Genomic DNA, 6,000 nt, shown 5'->3' on the forward strand with positions numbered 1-6,000 from the left:
TAATCCTGGAAGTTGCTTAATATCCTCCGACTGGATTACAACTAGCATTCTAGAAACAAAATGCTTTGTTTGGATCTGCAAACATTGCCGTTAGGATGGCAAAAGATAAATATTGTTACTGAAGTAGGATCTTGCTCGCAAAGTGAAATGAACTGATGTAAATTGCTCTTTATGATGTGCAATAAAATGTATTCTATATTTTTAACCCATTTTTAAGATCTAATTCGAGATTACATAGAAGAAAATTTCTCATGTGCTCTCACACATGAAAAAAATACTGTGGTCCAATTAAGATGTTAGAAAGTTACATTTTTTGCAAACAAGTATAACTCACTTTGTTTCCAATACAATTTACAAAACCAGCTCAAATTTACAAGCATTGGAAAGGACTGCTAATTTTCTCAGGTGTTCTTCACTCCTCACACTCCCTGCTTCTGTTTGTAGCTTTCTGGGATGCGCAGACAGGATCACTGCTTTTTGGCACACGTGCATACTTTTCATTAACAATAAAATATAATGCTACCCTGTAGCTCTAAGTGACCCAGATGCAGAACGTGCTGATGTTCCGTCACAGGTTTACATTGCACTCAAACTGCTGAAATCTTAGTGATGTGCTTTCCACTTAACTAGAATTTACAAAGATTTTACTCCAAATAAAGCAAAGCTGCAAAAGGGACAGCTTTTCTTCACAGCCCGATCTGACAATGAAAACTTGTGTATCAACATAACAATCACTTCCACACTCGGGAGACAATGATATAAACACCGGATTGTGACACTGCTAACTAATCTGCCGGTCACAATCTAGGCTCTGTAACACCACTTGTAGGTGTATTTCTGTGATGTCACTAACCGGGTTGCATCATCGCTGAACAAAACCAGGCAAGAAGCACAAAGGGATTTAGCAGAGCTTTGGCTTGGGCACAAACCAATGCCAGCCTGATGCAGCAGTGCTCTGGCAGGACTCCCCTTGCCCTGCATCCACTGGCATTCACTCCAATTTCTTCCCTCGCTCAGCGCTCTTGTCTTGATTTCACTGCTCTTCCTCACCTCTCATGCCCTTCCCTTTACCTTTCCTTCTGCCTCGGTCCTGCCTTCAGTGTTCTCCTTCCTTTCTTCATGTATTTGTTTCCTTTTAAATGAATCCCACTCCAAACAGGCAAAGAACCCCACCAAACTCACATCAGTTGCAACCACCTGGCCAAGCACTGTCTCAGCATGCTTGCGCCTCTTCCTAGTCTGTTTTTGGACGTCGCTGTCAAGAGAAACTGGGAATTATTCTGGACAAGGATTAGCTACTGTTATGACTTACCTAACAAATAAGGTTTTAAAATCTCATACCTGATAATTATCATCTACAGGCACTGGCCATTCACACCTGTGTAATATACAAACAAGTTGCATCAAGTTTGTAACAGTACTCTTGATTTCACAAAAGGCAGGCAGGGAGTCAAAACAAGATACTTTTTACTTAATCTGAACCCCTAACATGCCAGGGCCAGGCTGCAGAGCAAGAAGTGAATCTTCTCTACTTTTATCCATGACACAGCACACCGTGCAAGCTTTCCACTTCTGTGAGAGCCCTGTGGTCACTGACGACAGAGCTGGGAAAGAAAGCCCAAAGCTGATCACTGACTCCCACAGAATTAGCTGAGAGCATCAAAAGGCTGAAACAAAGAGAGAAAATCCCAGGCAAGAGGTTCCTGAACTCACTAGGAAGTGAGGTGGAAAGCAAGCACAGTGGAAAGGAATAGAAAGACAAGTGACAGTGGAAAAGGAAGCTGGAAGTGCCTTGTAGGAAAAAGAAGATGGAAAAAAGCTGTAAGGGAAAGTTAAAGAAATAAATGAAAAAAAGTTAAAGAAATAAATGAAAGCACAAAGTGTGAAATACAGAACAGGAAAATAAAAGAAACAGTTTGCTTTTTCACTTCAGTCACATCCCTATATGTAATCTTGCAGGCATTCCTTCAAGATTCCCCTTTTCATTATCATAGGCAGTGTACCCCCAAGTTTGCTGATGACACAAAACTGGGAGGAACATCTGAAACACCAGAAGGTTCTGCTGTCATTCAGCGAGACGTGGGCAGGCTGAAGAGTCAGGCAGAGAGGAACCTAAGGAAAGTTCAACAAAGGCAAGTGGAGAGTCCTGCACCTTGGGAGGAATAACCCTATGCACCAGTACAGGTTAAGGGTTAATTGGCTGGAAAGCAGCTCTGTAGAGAAGGACCTGGGACTCCTGGTAGACAACAAGTTAACCACAAGCCAGCCCTTGTGACCAAGAAAACCAATGGTATTTTGGGGTGCATCAAGAGTGTGGGCAGCAGGTCAAGGGAGTTTATCCCTCCCCTTATAGTGAGGCTGCATCTGGAGTACCGAGTCCAGTTCTGGGCTCCCCAGCTCAAGAAAGACAAGGAACTCCTGGAGACAGTCCAGTGGAGGGTCACAAAGATGATTAGAGGACTGGAGCATCCCTCTTTCAAGGAAAGCCTGAGAGACCTGGGTCTTTTCAGCCCGGAGAAAACTCATATGGGACCTTATCAATGCTTACAAATATCTAAAGGCCGAGTGTCAAGATAATGGGGCCAGACTCTTTTCAGAGGTCTCCAATGGCAGGATGAGGGGCAATGGGCACAAACTGGAACACAGGAAGTTCCACCTAACCATGAGGAAAAGGTTCCCTGCTGTGAGGGTGACAGAGCACTGGAACAAGCTGCCCAGAGAGGCCTTGTTGTGTTCTTCTCTGCAGATATTAAAAACTCACCTGGATGTGTTCCTTTGCCGTCTACTCTAGGTGACCTCACTTTAATGGAGGGGGTCAAGTAGATGATCTCCAAAGCTCCCTTCCAACCCTGAACATCCCGTGATACAGCTATTTCTGTCTTTAGCCCTAAAGATAATGCTGACACTGCTGAGAGCATACAGACTATTCACGGGCAGGAGATGCAGCTCCACCAGCCTGACTGAGGACACTCTGAAATGACTACGATGTAAAAGAATCAATTTTGCTGTAGCCTTCTATATATTAAAAAAGAAGTCAGCCTGAAGCCTAGAATTTTATCAACGATAAAAATCTTTAGCATGCTAACCAGTCTCACAGAACATTTCTCGTCTCTGCTCAATATTGTGCTTCCTCTAGGTTTGACTTCTGTGGACATGGGTCCTGCCGTACAGGCTGATAGCGGTGTAGCAAGAGAACAGCTTGTGCAGCTCTTCTCTGCATACCGTTCTCTGTCTAATCCGCTTTGTTCTCCAGCATGGAAACCACCCAGCTGCCCAGTTAGGAGTTACAAACGCTATGGATCTCAGATCCATGAACAAAAATGTTTTGTCACAGTCTTATATCAACACAGCACGACTTAACTGTGCTGATGAGATCCACGGCCAGGCAGATTCCTTCACGTCCTACCATCAAAGCAAGTTGCAATCAGCAGTCATGGGGAGCCCTGTTGCACTGTGTTGAGGGATCGTGATCAAAGTCCTGCTTCGAAGCACAGGAACCCACCTGCCTGCAAACATGAAGCCTGCCTAGCCTGCCCGGAGCCAGCGGCTCACCTGAACTCACCAGCTCTGCAGTCTGATACCCTGTGGCCTTGAGAAATTGTATATAGTTTTAGGACAACCTTCTCTTCTGGGCCAGTAAAGAGGTGGCATCTTCCCCCCTCTCTTTCTCTCTCTCACAGCAACTTCTGCTCTGCACCCCACAGGCACCCCTGTCAGAGGCAGGCAATGCTCACTGAGGCAGGCAATGCTCGCTCAGACAGCCAATACAGGCATCCTCCCCAATGAAAAGGCAGCACAGAAGCACCCCAGGATCCAGTACAAGCTTTCAGATTGCAACATAGACACTAAACACGCTCCATGGTGTCCTCAAAAGGCAACGGCAGGGTCTGCATCCGATGAGCAAAGCCCCTGCTAGGACAATAGGGAGCAGACACACAATACTTCTACAATACCAAGCGGCAAGGTGAATTTTAGAGGAATACGCGTGCATTGTCTTTTAAAACTACCTGCTGTACTGCTGGAGGCGGAGTGTAGATGCTGAGGATCAGGGAGGAGCGTTCTGGCAATTGTACAAGGGCAGCTATAACCTCACTTGTGAGGACACAAGCATTCATCATCTCCTGTTCTGCCAATCCTTACTCACTCTTGTTCACTGTTTTGACAGCATCCTAACACAAGCAGTGGTGAGGAAAGCTCTTTCCACATCTTGGCACATCCCCTTTATGCTCTTCTTCATCTAATCCAGCCAGGAACAAAGGAGCTTCACATTTGACCAGACCAGTAACTGCGGAGGAGATACTGGAAAGCAAGTGTTCTGCATTTAGTGCAAGGACAAATGCAGCAAGAGACATCGCATTGACCAGTCCACACAGTAACATTCTCAGCTAGGAAATATGTGTGACCACATGTAATGGGAAGCCCGTTTAATTTTGGATCAAAATAGGACATTTGTTATACAGAGTTTAACTGATTCTCCTCTGCCAGTGAAGCAGCATAAAACTTGCCCAACTTGAATGGGGAAAGGACAGATGAACCAGGCAGACACTTAATACATGGACTTAACATTTCCAGACTTTACCTCTCCAAAAAGCCCTGTGGGTCTTGGCTTCTTTGCTCCCAGCCCTGCAAAAACATCCTCTTGAAAACTTACCACAAATACCCTGAAGTATTTTTTAGGACCATCAGCAAAAGTCTTATTTGCCCACAAAGGGAGAAAAGTCATTTTGAGGAAGGGACTTTCGAACTTTCCAAGAAGTTATGGCAAAGCAAATTATTCATTGCATTGCCTGCAACACTGCACGAAGCTTTCTCAAATCTTCCGAACACAACTGTTTCAGATGTCATGCTAAAAATGGGTTAGGGAAGATGGAATTGCAGTGAAGCACATACAACAAACTATGGCAAATAAATTAGACCAGCATCACTTGCAGGCATTGGGCTTTGCCGATTCTCATTCTCTGGTTAAAGCAGGTTCAGGGCCCTTGCTCTGTGTAAGAGGTAAGGAGAAAGTCAAACACCTCTCCTTCGTGTATGAAAAACAGTAAAAACTTTAAACAGAAAAATGTATTTGACTGAGACTAAGTTGATAATGAGAATGCAGGCACACTGAGGTAGTGAAAAACTAGTAAGGTAAAACACCAATTCTGCTGAAGGCTGTACCTCTCAGAAGAAAATGCAGCATCTGTCAAATTTCTCCACTGAAACAACAGAAAGGCTGCAGCATTTCAGAGAATACATACAGCATTTGGCACTCTTAAAGACAGAAAAAAAAATGTGTTAAAATATAACATGCAAACTAGGAAAAAGCCTAAATTCACTTCAGAAGGCACATCAAGGTCTCAGAATAACTGATTTGCTATTGTCTGATTAACTTATTTGCTATAGTTAATAATTATTTAACTATCTTAAGTCTTCTCAATATATTTTAAAAATTTAATCTAACCCCCCACACACACTTTGTCCATATACTTAAAAACTCTCATTCGACTTTTAGAGTAAGAAACAAACAAAGTGACTCTCTTTACTTAAAATTTCCCTGGGAAGAAGTAGAAAAGAGTAGCTATCGGGAAGCGGAGCTTTACCCGGATGTTTCCAGCAAACAGTTAAAGAAAGGAGCTGTGACTGCGGAGATGGCAGAGGTGGTGGGAATTGCTGGGCTGCTGCAGACCCCCTCCTTCAGCCATGCAGGATTCTGTTGAATTGGAGGAGTTGTCCCAAGAGAACTCAACTACGCTTTACTGAAGATAAGGCATTCTTGTGTCCGATCAGCTTCTTAAACGTCATTATTCCAACATAAGTGCTGATTGATTAAACTGGATAGAACTAACATTAAGTGTTTTAGGGGCACACCCTCTACTTTTAAATCTGACTCTTAACCTATGTGTCCAGAAGGCACACAGCTCTTGATGATTAACTGCAAGCTTTATTCCAGTTTATTAAAGTACAGCTTTAATTTATTCTAACATCTAAAAGAGCTTTGTTACGTTTGTAAAAATATAA

The sequence above is a fragment of the Cuculus canorus genome, chromosome 3 (genome assembly GCF_017976375.1).
Source record: "Cuculus canorus isolate bCucCan1 chromosome 3, bCucCan1.pri, whole genome shotgun sequence".
Classification (NCBI taxonomy): Eukaryota; Metazoa; Chordata; class Aves; order Cuculiformes; family Cuculidae; genus Cuculus; species Cuculus canorus.